At 46.6% G+C, this 16,252-nt stretch overlaps 1 non-coding gene across 1 annotated transcript; it reads right to left on the reverse strand.

Moving 5' to 3' along the window:
* Window positions 1–3,525: 3,525 nt before the first annotated feature.
* TRNAP-AGG (transfer RNA proline (anticodon AGG)) lies at window positions 3,526–3,597 on the reverse strand. Its single transcript has one exon. It is a non-coding gene; the product is annotated as a tRNA-Pro (tRNA).
* Window positions 3,598–16,252: the final 12,655 nt, after the last annotated feature.

Consider the following 16,252-nt stretch of genomic DNA (forward strand, 5'->3'; position numbering starts at 1 on the left):
CTTTTTCAGACTATTATCGCATCCTGGATACAACGACTTTTTGTGATCCTCTAACATGCGATCCAAATTCTTCCTCTCCTTGTCAGTTTCGCAGCGTCTCCGTGCATCAGCAATGGTCCGACCAAGATCATCAGCAGGCTCATCATGTGCCTCTTCTTCACCTTCACCTAACCCTTCCCCACCTTCAGCATCATCCTCCATGAAAGTATCACCGAAATGATCATGATAGTTGTCATCGATATCATCTCCTTCTTCATCTTCTTCCATTCTAACCCCTCTTTCTCCATGCTTGGTCCAACAATTATAGCTTCGCATGAAACCGTGCCGAAGCAGGTGCATGTGAACGTCTCTTGAGGAGGAGTAACCCTTCTGATTCTTACAGACAGCACATGGACAGATAATAAAACCTCGCTGCTTGTTCGCATTTGCCACTACGAGGAAATCTTTCAAACCCGTAGTGAACTCGCCGGAGAGTCGGGGACCGTACATCCATTGCCGATTCATCTGCATTATTATTATATAAAGTATATAATTAACCATCATGCATTTGTTAAACTAACTAGCTAGAAATAATACAAATTAAACAATGAACTACACACATGCATATTTTATCAATGACACATGAAAGGTTCAAGTTGCTAACCGCGATCGCGGAGGAAAAATAAATGAGAAAGCTCAAGTGTGGCTCGGACACTTCATATCATGTTTGTTTCATGCTCTCGGGCATTTCATCGAACACCTTGTGTGCATAGGAGGAACCAAAAGCAAACCCACCACCCCCTTCTGAATTGTGGCTAAGTGAAGTGAGCTAAGTCCTATATATAGGGATGGGCCTTTAGTCCCGGTTGGCCTGGCCAACCGCGACTAAAGGCCTTCGGGCCAGCCTGAGGACCTTTAGTCCCGGTTGGCCAGGCCAACCGGGACTAAAGCCCCTCCCGTCCGCCAGCTGTCGACCGAGCGCGCTGGGCCCAGATAGTTGGTCGCGGGTCTCCTCCCGAACCGCGACTAAAGACCCCTTTTGTCGCGGTTCGATTATTTTAGGGACTAATGGGGGCGTATGGAAGCCTCTTTTTCTACTAGTGACTATGAAGCTATTTGATACAACCTATGGTGTAGGTACCATGTCACTGTCTTTTTTTTTTGTTTCTCTAGCAAATAATTCCTGCTTAATTAAAAAACATACCACTCATATTAAGTTTCCAATTTTTAGCAAGGGAAAAGTTCACATCATATTTAATTGAATGCGAGCCAAATGATTAAACATGCTGATATATCTCCTTTATAAGAGATAATCTAATTATACGCATGAAATTCATAATTTTTGAAACCAAAATAACAAACGGTAAAGGCACTGCCCAGCCGTGCAAATATAATTTGCACAATGTGACCGATTATAAAAATATAGTTAGTATCGCATGCACAATTAGCATGTAAATGCCGAGTGGATAACATATAAATTTATATATAAAAAGACAAAAACTAGGATTAAACTATGTTTCAACAGGTCTTATATTTGTGAATGCCACCACCTTTTGTTCTAATTTTGTTAGACAAATAAAATAATATGCTCTCATTAGAGAACTTTATATATTCTTGCCCGCGCATCGAGTGGGCCATTTGTAAAATCAAAATTCCAAACAGGGAGGTCGAGGATCGTATTGCGTGGCATTATGAGAAAAATGGTGTTTTCTCAGTGAGGAGTGCCTACAAGCTTGCTGCTTCGACCAGGCCTTCTGAACAACAAGTACCATCCAGCTCTAATAGCGACCCAGGAGACCGGAGCATATGGGATCTAATATGGAAAGCTAAGGTACCTGAGAAGGTGAGGATATTCGGATGGAGAGTTGCAACAAATACGTTAGCAACCAAGAAAAACAAACACAAGAGGACGCTTGAACTGGATGCAACCTGCAGTATTTGTGGCAACGGCGAGGAGGATGAATATCATGCAGTCATCTCATGCACCAGAAGTACAGCCTTGAGACATGAAATGCGGAAGAGTTGGATTCTACCGGCCGAGAATAAATTCTGGTTCACGGGTGTTGATTGGCTGCAGGCGCTGCTAAGTACGGAATCGGAGGACACTCGTGCCAGAATCTTGCTCTTACTATGGAGAAGTTGGCATCTACGAGACGATGTGGTCCACAGAGAAGGCAAAGAATCTGTCAGTCAGTGTTGTTTCTGCGCAGGTACGATGAGGAGCTAAAGGATGCTACAGATGTCTTTGAACATCTTAACGATAAACATGTAGTACCCATTGTTGGTGCTCCTACTTGCTGTGCTAAACCCCAGACCAAACAGTGGAGTGCCCCTGATCAGGGCTTGGTCAAAATCAATACAGATGCCTCCTTCATCGCTGACTCTGGCAGGAGCACTGCAGGCGCGGTTGCGAGGGACCACAGAGGCCTGGTACTTTTTTCTCTCGGCAAGATCCTGAAGGTGTGTACATTGGTGGAAGAGGCCGAAGGCCTGATACTTTTTTCTCTCGGCAAGATCCTGAAGGTGTGTACATTGGTGGAAGAGGCCGAAGCAAGTGCAGCACTGATTGGCCTGAAGACACTTGCGAGCCTATATAGAGGACCCATTATCTTAGAGATGGATTGCAAAGTGATTGCAAGTGAGCTAGCGACAGGGGCTCCAAACAGATCACCATGCTACGGCCTAATCAACGACATCAAAGATGCCCCGTCTGTATTTTCTGATTACAGAATCAGTGTGGTGGGGAGACTGTGCAATTCTCTTGCACATGAGATGGCAGCAAAGGCTAGAATAGATGGGGACACATACTTAGTTGCAGACGTCCAGAGATACTGCGATCCATGATGAGATCTGAATGTAACCCCCACTAGAGTAAAGTTTGACTTCAGTCAAAACTAATATACAAAGTAAAAAGGACTGGACGGAGGATGTCTGAAGACAGAGCTAGATATTGTTGGTTCAAACTAGTACAATATTTCTCAACTATTTGCACCATCGAAAGAAAAAACGATCGAGGTCCATGTTTCGTCACTTTATTTATGAAAAATCCTATATCATTCCGCTGCAAAATATGGACGGACGTGGCACCACACGCCCGTGTGAATTAATGAGACGATGATGAAGGCTCTTGAAAAGAAGATCGATCCCAGTCACATTTGTATGTTAATCGGTATGTGTGGTGTAAACGTTGCTCTCAAGCAAGAAAGAGTTGACGCACTGTGATTGATAATCTTTATCGTACATGCACTAATTAAACTGAATGGCCTTTTCTTTTTCTTCTTTCCTTTTTCTTTTACCAAGAATCATGGGTTTCTTTCTTGTCATGCAAGAATCACAATTTGCACTACCCCGCGTCTCGCTTGGTTTCTGTGTGCGTCCGCAGTCGGCAGCTGCGCGCAAGAACGCCCCAGCTGCTACTCCGCACATTCACACTTGCCCAAGTCGTAATGCATCTCTGAATGCAAATATTAGCTCACACAAATTGATTTTCGTGGCATCTAAAAGGAATTCCTTTTTTCGGTAAAAAGGAAAAAAAAAAGAAAAAATGGGGCATTCCGAGAATTGAACTCGGGACCTCTCGCACCCTAAGCGAGAATCATACCACTAGACCAAATGCCCTTGGATGCTTCATTTTCCAAACGTTCATATTTATTGTACTATAATACGTACATGTAGTGAGTACTGCCCACGGGATGATCTGAATCTTTTCTTTTTCTAGAAAACACGACGACCTGAATCTGAGATGGGAGTCAACTCTCTTGTGGATCTGGCCACCACGCGAGCTTCCATGACATGCACTCACAGTGAATGACAAACAGTTCAGAAATGTACGCCTTATAGTTTGGCATGGAGGGAGTATGCACTAGTACAAAAAGGCCCATTTGTCCCTATTCGGGAACCGGGATTAAAGGGTCGGTACTAAAGCCCTATATCTTTAGTCCCGGTTCTTATACCAACCGGGACAGATGGGGCTCCACATGGCCGCTGCGGCTTGCCCTGGCAAGGGGCTCCTGGTTGGTAGCACCAACCGGGACCAATAAGCTACCACGCGTCAGCAGTTTAAGGGCTACGGTTTTTTTTTCTGAAGGGGGGGGGGGATTGGCGGTTTTGTAGGGTTAATTTTGGTGTTTCATATATTGTGTTAGCTAGCTAATAGAGAGAAGTGTCCTCTCTTATCTCCGTGCTTCGTCGACGCTACGTACTATACGTATAGAGAGGACTCGACACACTAGCTAGTAAGCAAATGAAGGAAACCATTAAGTACAGAAACTCGTCATGAACATATGCATACAGAGAGAAGTGATATCAACCTCTCCTTCTCCGAGAGATTGGACAACAAGTTTTCGTATATCTATCCGACGCTACTACCGGCTACATATATACAATATAAGATCTCTTACAATCCCCTAATATCTATACTCAACTTCCACATGGTATTCTCCGGCTTTATTGATGACGTGATCAAGAAAGAATCCCACCAATCTATCTTGAATTGCTTTCATGCGATCTTGTGGTAGGAGTTCATCCCACATCTGCCACGTCTATTTTGAAGAAGGGGCTCAATACATATATATGAATGAAACTCAACACAAATTATGGTAATAAAATGAAATTGTGAATATTATTGCTTACGCACTTCATATTATCTTTTAGAGTAGCTCCGCTTATTCTTGGCCATCGCGTTGTAGATGAACTCGCAAACGTAGTATCCACAATAATTATTCCCGGGTTCCTGCTGAAGGAAATATGCCCTAGAGGCAATAATAAAGTTATTATTTATTTCCTTATATCATGATAAATGTTTATTATTCATGCTAAGAATTGTATTAACCGGAAACATAATACTTGTGTGAATACATAGACAAACAGAGTGTCACTAGTATGCCTCTACTTGAAGATGGTTATGTTTCCTAGCCATAGACATGAGTTGTCATTTGATTAACGGGATCACATCATTAGGAGAATGATGTGATTGACTTGACCCATTCCGTTAGCTTAGCACTCGATCGTTTAGTATGTTGCTATTGCTTTCTTCATGACTTATACATGTTCCTATGACTATGAGATTATGCAACTCCCGTTTACCGAAGGAACACTTTGTGTGCTACCAAATGTCACAACGTAACTAGGTGATTATAAAGGTGCTCTACAGGTGTCTCCAAAGGTACTTGTTGGGTTGGCGTATTTCGAGATTAGGATTTGTCACTCCGATTGTCGGAGAGGTATCTCTGGGCCCTCTCGGTAATGCACATCACTTAAGCCTTGCAAGCATTGCAACTAATGAGTTAGTTGTGAGATGATGTATTACGGAACGAGTAAAGAGACTTGTCGGTAACGAGATTGAACTAGGTATTGAGATACTGACGATCGAATCTCGGGCAAGTAACATACCGATGACAAAGGGAAAACCGTATGTTGTTATGCGGTCTGACCGATAAAGATCTTCGTAGAATATGTGGGAGCCAATATGAGCATCCAGGTTCCGCTATTGGTTATTGACCGGAGACGTGTCTCGGTCATGTCTACATAGTTCTCGAACCCGTAGGGTCCGCACGCTTAATGTTTCGATGACAGTTATATTATGAGTTTATATGTTTTGATGTACCGAAGGTTTTTCGGAGTCCCGGATGTGATCACGGACATGATGAGGAGTCTCGAAATGGTCGAGACATGAAGATTGATATATTGGAAGCCTATATTTGGATATCGGAAGTGTTCCGGGTGAAATCGGGATTTTACCGGAGTACCGGAGGGGTTGCCGGAACCCCCCGGGGGTTAATGGGCCATAGTGGGCCTTAGTGGAGATGAGGAGAGGCGGCCAGGGCAAGGGTCGCGCGCCCCTCCCCCCTAGTCCGAATAGGACAAGGAGAGGGGGGCGGCGTCCCCCCCCCCTTTCCTTCCTCTCCTCCACCTCTTTCCCCCTTCTCCTATTCCAACAAGGAAGGGAGGGAGTCCTATTCCCGGTGGGAGTAGGAATCCTCCTGGCACGCCTCCTCCCTGGCCGGCCGCACCTTCCCCCCTTGCTCCTTTATATACGGGGGCAGGGGGCACCCCAAGGACACAACAATTGATCGTTTGATCTTTTAGCCGTGTGCGGTGCCCCCCTCCACCATAGTCTACCTCGATAATACTGTAGCGGTGCTTAGGCGAAGCCCTGCGTCGGTAGAACATCATCATCGTCACCACGCCATCATGCTGACGAAACTCTCCCTCAACACTTGGCTGGATCGGAGTTCGAGGGACGTCATCGGGCTGAACGTGTGTTGAACTCGGAGGTGCCGTGCGTTCGGTACTTGATCGGTCGGATCGTAAAGACGTATGACTACATCAACCGCGTTGTGCTAACACTTCCACTTTCGGTCTACGAGGGTACGTGGACAACATTCTCCCCTCTCGTTGCTATGCATCACCATGATCTTGCGTGTGCATAGGAATTTTTTTGAAATTACTACGTTCCCCAATAGTGGCATCCGAGCCTGGTTTTATGCGTTGATGTTATATGCACGAGTAGAACACAAGTGAGTTGTGGGCGATATAAGTCATACTGCTTACCAGCATGTCATACTTTGGTTCAGCGGTATTGTTGGATGAAGCGGCCCGGACCGACATTACGCGTACGTTTTCGCAAGACTGGTTCTACCGACGTGCTTTACACACAGGTGGCTGGCAGGTGTCAGTTTCTCCAACTTTAGTTGAACCGAGTGTGGCTACGCCTGGTCCTTGCGAAGGTTAAAACCGCACCAACTTGACAAACTATCGTTGTGGTTTTGATGCGTAGGTAAGAATGGTTCTTGCTAAGCCCGTAGCAGCCACGTAAAATTTGCAACAACAAAGTAGAGGACGTCTAACTTGTTTTTGCAGGGCATGTTGTGATGTGATATGGTCAAGACATGATGCTAAATTTTATTGTACGAGATGATCATGTTTTATAACCGAGTTATCGGCAGCTGGCAGGAGCCATATGGTTGTCGCTTTATTGTATGCAATGCAATCGCCTTGTAATGCTTTACTTTATCACTAAGCGGTAGCGATAGTCGTAGAAGCATAAAATTGGCGAGACGACAACGATGCTACGATAAAGATCAAGGTGTCGCGCCGGTGACGATGGTGATCATGACGGTGCTTCAGAGATGGAGATCACAAGCACAAGATGATGATGGCCATATCATATCACTTATATTGATTGCATGTGATGTTTATCTTTTATGCATCTTATCTTGCTTTGATTGACGGTAGCATTATAAGATGATCCCTCACTAAATTATCAAAGTATAAGTGTTCTCCCTGAGTATGCACCGTTGCGAAAGTTCTTCGTGCTGAGACACCACGTGATGATCGGGTGTGATAGGCTCTACGTTCAAATACAACGGGTGCAAAACAGTTGCACACGCAGAATACTCAGGTTAAGCTTGACGAGCCTAGCATATAACAGATATGGCCTCGGAACACGGGACCGAAAGGTCGAGCGTGAATCATATAGTAGATATGATCAACATAGTGATGTTCACCATTGAAAACTACTCCATCTCACGTGATGATCGGACATGGTTTAGTTGATATGGATCACGTGATCACTTAGAGGATTAGAGGGATGTCTATCTAAGTGGGAGTTCTTAAGTAATATGATTAATTGAACTTAAATTTATCATGAACTTAGTACCTGATAGTATCTTGCTTGTCTATGTTGATTGTAGATAGATGGCCAGTGCTGTTGTTCCGTTGAATTTTAATGCGTTCCTTGAGAAAGCAAAGTTGAAAGATGATGGTAGTAATTACACGGACTGGGTCCGTAACTTGAGAATTATCCTCATTGCTGCACAGAAGAATTACGTCCTGGAAGCACCGCTGGGTGCCAGGCCTGCTGCTGATGCAACTGACGACGTTAAGAACGTCTGGCAGAGCAAAGCTGATGACTACTCGATAGTTCAATGTGCCATGCTTTACGGCATAGAACCGGGACTTCAACGACGTTTTGAACGTCATGGAGCATATGAGATGTTCCAGGAGTTGAAGTTAATATTTCAAGCAAATGCCCGAACTGAGAGATATGAAGTCTTCAATAAGTTCTACAGCTGCAAGATGGAGGAGAATAGTTCTGTCAGTGAGCATATACTCAAAATGTCTGGGTATAATAATCACTTGATTCAACTGGGAGTTAATCTTCCGGATGATAGCGTCATTCACAGAATTCTCCAATCACTGCCACCAAGCTACAAGAGCTTCGTGATGAACTATAACATGCAAGGGATGGATAAGACGATTCCCGAGCTCTTCGCAATGCAAAAGGCTGCGGAGGTAGAAATCAAAAAGGAGCATCAAGTGTTGATGGTCAATAAGACCACCAGTTTCAAGAAAAAGGGCAAAGGGAAGAAGAAGGGGAACTTCAAGAAGAACAGCAAGCAAGTTGCTGTTCAGGAGAAGAAACGCAAGTCTGGACCTAAGCCTGAGACTGAGTGCTTCTACTGCAAGCAGACTGGTCACTGGAAGCGGAACTGCCCCAAGTATTTGGCGGATAAGAAGGATGGCAAGGTGAACAAAGGTATATGTGATATACATGTTATTGATGTGTACCTTACTAATACTCACAGTAGCACCTGGGTATTTGATACTGGTTCTGTTGCTAATATTTGCAACTCGAAACAGGGGCTACAGATTAAGCGAAGATTGGCTAAGGACAATGTGACGACGCGCGGGGGAAATGGTTCCAAAGTTGATGTGATCGCGGTCGGCACGCTGCCTCTACATCTACCTTCGGGATTAGTTTTAGACCTAAATAATTGTTATTTGGTGCTAGCGTTAAGCATGAACATTATATCTGGATCTTGTTTGATGCAAGACGGTTATTTATTTAAATCGGAGAATAATGGTTGTTCTATTTATATGAGTAATATCTTTTATGGTCATGCACCCTTGAAGAGTGGTCTATTTTTGTTGAAGCTCGATAGTAGTGATACACATATTCATAATATTGAAGCCAAAACATGCAGAGTTGATAATGATATTGCAACTTATTTGTGGCACTGCCGTTTAGGTCATATCGGTGTAAAGCGCATGAAGAAACTCCATACTGATGGACTTTTGGAACCACTTGATTATGAATCACTTGGTACTTGCGAACCGTGCCTCATGGGCAAGATGACTAAAACGCCGTTCTCCGGAACTATGGAGAGAGCAACAGTTTTGTTGGAAATCATACATACAGATGTATGTGGTCCGATGAATGTTGAGGCTCGTGGCAGATATCGTTATTTTGTCACCTTCACAGATGATTTAAGCAGCTATGGGTATATCTGCTTAATGAAACATAAGTCTGAAACATTTGAAAAGTTTAAAGAATTTCATAGTGAAGTTGAAAATCATCGTAACAAGAAAATAAAGTTTCTACGATCTGATCGTGGAGGAGAATATTTGAGTTATGAGTTTGGTCTTCATTTGAAACAATGCGGAATAGTTTCGCAACTCACGCCACCCAGAACACCACAGCGTAATGGTGTGTCCGAATGTCGTAATCGTACTCTACTAGATATGGTGCGATCTATGATGTCTCTTACTGATTTACCGCTATCGTTTTGGGGTTATGCTTTAGAGACGGCCGCATTCACGTTAAATAGGGCACCATCAAAATCCATTGAGACGACGCCTTATGAACTGTGGTTTGGCAAGAAACCAAAGTTGTCATTTCTTAAAGTTTGGGGCTGCGATGCTTATGTGAAAAAACTTCAACCTGATAAGCTCGAACCCAAATCGGAGAAATGTGTCTTCATAGGATACCCAAAGGAGACTGTTGGGTACACCTTCTATCACAGATCCGAAGGCAAGACTTTTGTTGCTAAATTCGGAATCTTTCTGGAGAAGGAGTTTCTCTCGAAAGAAGTGAGTGGAAGGAAAGTAGAACTTGATGAGGTAATTGTACCTGCTCCCTTATTGGAAAGTAGTTCATCGCAGAAACCGGTTTCTGCGATGCCTACACCAATTAGTGAGGAAGTTAATGATGATGATCATGGAACTTCAGATCAAGTTGTTACTGAACCTCGTAGGTCAACCAGAGTAAGATCCGCACCAGAGTGGTACGGTAATCCTGTTCTGGAGGTTATGTTACTAGACCATGATCAACCTACGAACTATGAAGAAGCGATGGTGAGCCCAGATTCCGCAAAATGTCTTGAGGCCATGAAATCTGAGATGGGATCCATGTATGAGAACAAAGTGTGGACTTTGGTTGACTTGCCCGATGATCGGCAAGCCATTGAGAATAAATGGATCTTCAAGAAGAAGACTGACGCTTGCGGTAATGTTACTGTCTATAAAGCTCGACTTGTTGCAAAAGGTTTTCGACAAGTTCAAGGGATTGACTACGATGAGACCTTCTCACCCGTAGCGATGCTTAAGTCTGTCTGAATCATGTTAGCAATTGCCGCATTTTATGATTATGAAATTTGGCAAATGGATGTCAAAACAGCATTCCTGAATGGATTTCTGGAAGAAGAGTTGTATATGATGCAACCGGAAGGTTTTGTCGATCCAAAGGGAGCTAACAAAGTGTGCAAGCTCCAGCGATCCATTTATGGACTGGTGCAAGCCTCTCGGAGTTGGAATAAACGCTTTGATAGTGTGATCAAAGCATTTGGTTTTGTACAGACTTTTGGAGAAGCCTGTATTTACAAGAAAGTGAGTGGGAGCTCTATAGCATTTCTAATATTATATGTGGATGACATATTGCTGATTGGAAATGATATAGAATTTCTGAATAGCATAAAGGGATACTTGAATAAGAGTTTTTCAATGAAAGACCTCGGTGAAGCTGCGTATATATTGGGCATCAAGATCTATAGAGATAGATCAAGACGCTTAACTGGACTTTCACAAAGCACATACCTTGACAAAGTTTTGAAGAAGTTCAAAATGGATCAAGCAAAGAAAGGGTTCTTGCCTGTGTTACAAGGTGTGGAAGTTGAGTAAGACTCAATGCCCGACCACTGCAGAAGATAGAGAGAAGATGAAAGATGTTCCCTATGCTTCAACTATAGGCTCTATCATGTATGCAATGCTATGTACCAGACCTGATGTGCGCCTTGCTATAAGTTTAGCAGGGAGGTACCAAAGTAATCCAGGAGTGGATCACTGAAGGAAATATGCCCTAGAGGCAATAATAAAGTATTATTTATTTCCTTGTATCATGATAAATGTTTATTATTCATGCTAGAATTGTATTAACCGGAAACATAATACATGTGTGAATATATAGACAAACAGAGTGTCACTAGTATGCCTCTACTTGACTAGCTCATTAATCAAAGATGGTTATGTTTCCTAGCCATAGACATAAGTTGTCATTTGATTAACGAGATCACCTCATTAGGAGAATGACGTGATTGACTTGACCCATTCCGTTAGCTTAGCACCCGATCGTTTAGTATGTTGCTATTGCTTTCTTCATGACTTATACATGTTCCTCTGACTATGAGATTATGCAACTCCCGTTTACCGGAGGAACACTTTGTGTGCTACCAAACGTCACAACGTAAATGGGTGATTATAAAGGTGCTCTACAGGTGTCTCCAAAGGTACTTGTTGGGTTGGCGTATTTCGAGATTAGGATTTGTCACTCCGATTGTCGGAGAGGTATCTCTGGGCCCACTCGGTAATGCACATCACTATAAGCCTTGCAAGCATTGTGACTAATAAGTTAGTTGCGGGATGATGTGTTACGGAACGAGTAAAGAGACTTGCCGGTAACGAGATTGAACTAGGTATCGAGATACCGACGATCAAATCTCGGGCAAGTAACATACCGGTGACAAAGGGAACAACGTATGTTGTTATGCGGTCTGACCGATAAAGATCTTCGTAGAATATGTGGGAGCCAATATGGGCATCCAGATCCCGCTATTGGTTATTGACCGGAGACGTGTCTCGATCATGTCTACATAGTTCTCGAACCCGTAGGGTCCGCACGCTTAAAGTTACGATGACAGTTTTATTATGAGTTTATGTATGTTGATGTACCGAAGGAGTTCGGAGTCCCGGATCAGATCGGGGACATGACGAGGAGTCTCGAAATGGTCGAGACGTAAAGATCGATATATTGGACGACTATATTCGGACTTCGGAAAGGTTCCGAGTGATTCGGGTATTTTTCGGAGTACCGGAGAGTTACGGGAATACGTATTGGGCCTTATTGGGCCATACGGGAAAGAAGAAAAAGGGCCTCAAGGGTGGCCGCACCCCTCCCCTTGGTCTGGTCCAAATTGGACTAGGGAAGGGGGGCGCCCCCTTCCTTCCTTCTCTTTTTCCCTTCCTCTTTTCCTATTCCATATGGGAGGTGGAATCCTACTAGGACTAGGGAGTCCTAGTAGGACTCCACACTTGGTGCGCCCCCTCCTAGGGCCGGCCTCCTCCTCCCTTGCTCCTTTATATACGGGGGCAGGGGGCACCCCAGAGACACAACAATTGATCCTTGAGATCTCTTAGCCGTGTGTGGTGCCCCTCTCCACCAGATTACACCTCGATAATACCGTCGCGGAGCTTAGGCGAAGCCCTGCGTCGGTGGAATATCATCATCGTCACCACGCCGTCGTGCTGACGAAGCTCTCCCTCAACACTCGGCTGGATCGGAGTTCGAGGGACGTCATCGAGCTGAACGTGTGTAGAACTCGGAGGTGCCGTACGTTCGGTACTTGATCGGTCGGATCGTGAAGACGCACGACTACATCAACCGCGTTGTGATAACGCTTCCGCTGTCGGTCTACGAGGGTACGTGGACAACACACTCCCCTCTCGTTGCTATGCATCACCATGATCTTGCGTGTGCGTAGGAATTTTTTTGAAATTACTACGTTCCCCAACAATCACTGGACAGCGGTCAAGAACATCCTGAAATACCTAAAAAGGACTAAGGATATGTTTCTCGTTTATGGAGGTGACAAAGAGCTCATCGTAAATGGTTACATTGATGCAAGCTTTGACACTGATCCGGACGATTCTAAATCGCAAACCGGATACGTGTTTACATTGAACGGTGGAGCTGTCAGTTGGTGCAGTTCTAAACAAAGCGTCGTGGCGGGATCTACATGTGAAGCGGAGTACATAGCTGCTTCGGAAGCAGCAAATGAAGGAGTCTGGATGAAGGAGTTCATATCCGATCTAGGTGTCATACCTAGTGCATCGGGTCCAGTGAAAATCTTTTGTGACAATACTGGTGCAATTGCCTTGGCGAAGGAATCCAGATTTCACAAGAGAACTGTTGAGGATATAGACCTGGGGGTCACCCGCCAGGAGGGCCGGGTTACTCCAAGGATCATTACCAGAAGCCTGGAGTTAAGTTTCAGGATAATGGGCCAGAGATGGGCTGAGACCCGGATATAGCTTAAAGCCTGTAGTTACAATCATTGTTATAGTAGACTTGTAGTATAAGGCAAGTATTGTTTAGAGTCCAAGCCGGACACTCTTATGAGCCGGCCGGACTCTAAGGGCTGCTGGGCGTCAGCCTCCTTATATAAAGGGACGACCCGGCGGCGGTTTGGGGGCGACAACAATCTCTCCGAGAGCCGGGCATAGCTGTTTAGCTCCCTGGCGATCGTAACCCTAATCAATAACACCTCGAACTGGACGTAGGCTTTACCTTCACCGTAAGGGGCCGAACCAGTATAAACCCTCGTGTTCCTTGTCCCGCATAACCCCTTCAAGCTTCCTAGCTGCGATGGCTCCACGACTAAGTCCTAGCTCGAGGACATCTGCCGTGACAATTCCACGACAGTTGGCGCCCACCATGGGGCCAGTGCACGGTGGATTTGAGTTCTTGAAGGGCAGCTTCGAAGGGCTCAAGGGATACGCTGTGGGCCGGATGACCAAGAGTCGTCGCGACAAGCTCTACATCGACAATGCGGACTGGGGCCCCGACGCCGGCTCAGTGGAGTACGGGTACCGGGTCCCCTTCGGTGGAATTCATGTCTTCATCGGCAAGATTGGAGAACCAGGCCCCGAGCCGGACCTCCGCGCCGACCTCATCGAAACGGCTCAGTGCGCGCGACCCGCCCGGGCCCGGCCTGCCTTAAAGCGCGCTTTTGTAGGATGCATCCACGGAGGGCCCACGGATCCATCTGGGACTGGGGATGAGGCGGCCGCCGGCTCTGACGGCGAGTCGGCCACGGATGAGTCAAACTCGTTGTACCAACTTCAAGATGGCAGGCTCATGAGTTATTCCGATGGCAACAGTATTCCGGACCTCTTTGAGCCGCCGAGTCAGGTTGGAGTTTTTATGGCTGGTGCACAGCCTGTTCAGAACCCCGCTGCTGGATTGGGAAACTCGGTGCCTTCTCCGGCTCAGGTGCTGATGGATCTCACGGACAAGATGACGGCCCTGTTAACCGCCACGGTTGACCCGGCGGATCAAGCCCAGCATGATGCGGAGGGGGCACAGTTGAAACTAGATTTGATAAGAGCTAAAGAGGATCTTGCAGCAGAAGGAATCAGGCTGGCTGCGGAACGGGCGGCTCTCGATGCCCAGACTCAGCTGATTCAGGCGCAGTCCTTCCAACTCACGATGGATCAGAACGCGGCCAATGAGGTCATGAGAAGGAGGCATCAAAAGGCTCAATCTCGACTCCCGCCGGTCTACGATCCGCGCAACCTCTTCAACACGCCAGGTGCAGGGTCCAGTCACCCGCCAGGGGTCGTAACACCCGGGTCTGGACCCCTTGTTCAACCACGAGTGATGGGACCTCCCCAGGGGCCCCCCGCCCCGCCTCAGTATGTACCAATACCCCCGGGCCATTATAATAACCCGCTGGAGAACATGATCGCCGCAGCGGCACGGCTGGCGGCTCTGCCCGTTGATGGCGACTCTCCGACGGCTATTGAGACCCGCCGGGTCAGAGAACTCCTGCAGACGGCTCTAGCACAGCAAGAGGCATACTCCTACAGCCGGGACCGGATCCACTCAACTCCTCGCCCAGGCCAGAGCCCGAGTTACAGCCGGCACATGGTCTCGGCGACCGGCTCAAGTAATGTCCGACGCCATGACCCACCCCCTGGCCATGGCCCGGCTCATGTTGGAACCTTCTACGCCGCAGACCAAGCACGGCAAGAGGCGGAGCAGGTGACGCAATTGACGGCTTATCAGACCCCCCCGGCTTATCCAACGGCGTCCGTTGATGTGGGTATTTCTACCAGGACTGGGGGTGTCCCTTGTTTGGTGCCAGCCATCCGTAATGAACGTCTACCTAAGGATTTCAAGGGCCCTAGGAAGGTGCCTAACTATACAGCTGACTTACAGCCTGCGGCCTGGATTGAGAGTTATGAGATGGCTATGGAACTGCTAGAGGTCAGCGAGGCGGCCATGGCCAAGTATTTCACCATGATGTTAGATGGAACTGCCCGCACGTGGTTAAAAGGGCTGCCACCGAACTCCATTGGGTCTTGGACTGAGCTGAAGGCCCGGTTCATTCAAAACTTCAAGGATACCTGTAGGCAGTCTATGTCAATTGTGGATTTGACTAACTGTAAGCAGCAGGAGGGTGAGTCCACGACCCATTGGGTTCGCCGGGTCAAGGAGATCATACATTCATCAGATAAGATGGACGCCGGCTCTGCAGTCTTGATGTTAGAACAGAACTGTCGTTTTGTGCCCCTAAAGATGAAGCTTGGGCGGCTTAAACGTGACTGCACGGATATGGGTACACTAATGGCGGCTCTTGTCAAATACGCGGATTCCGATGGTACCAAGGATCCCCCTTCAGATGATGAAAGGACAGGGAAGGGAAAGAAGAACGGCAATGGCAAGGGCCCTCAGTTTAACCCGGGGAATCAAGGAGGAGGCAAGCGCAAGGCCGATGGCAGCCTGGAGTTCGTAGCCAACACCCAAGGCAACAACCAGCGACGCAACGGGAGGCCCCCTCCCCGAGGCGGCGGGTCAGGACCTTCTCTGGAGCAGCTGTTGAATGAACCTTGTCCGAGACACGGCTCTAGAGAGAAGCCAGCGACTCATCTGTGGAAGGATTGTGCTATCATGAAGGACTTTAAAAACTACAACGGCCCAGGCGCAGGCGGCTCCGGCGCTGGCGGCTTTCATGGCCCGGGCGGCGGGTCAAATTCCGGTCCTCAGAACGGTCAAGGGGGCTTCAATCAACAGTCTGGTCAGGGTCATCAACAGCAACAGGGGGCTATCAGACCAACCCGAAGCAACTTAGCGGTGGACAGTATCACGTGTTCACCACTAGTTTGTGCAAACGAGACGAGAAGCTTCACAAGAGGGCTGTTAATGCTGTTGAGCAAG

This window comes from Triticum aestivum, chromosome 7D (assembly GCF_018294505.1).
Source record: "Triticum aestivum cultivar Chinese Spring chromosome 7D, IWGSC CS RefSeq v2.1, whole genome shotgun sequence".
NCBI classification, from domain to species: domain Eukaryota; kingdom Viridiplantae; phylum Streptophyta; class Magnoliopsida; order Poales; family Poaceae; genus Triticum; species Triticum aestivum.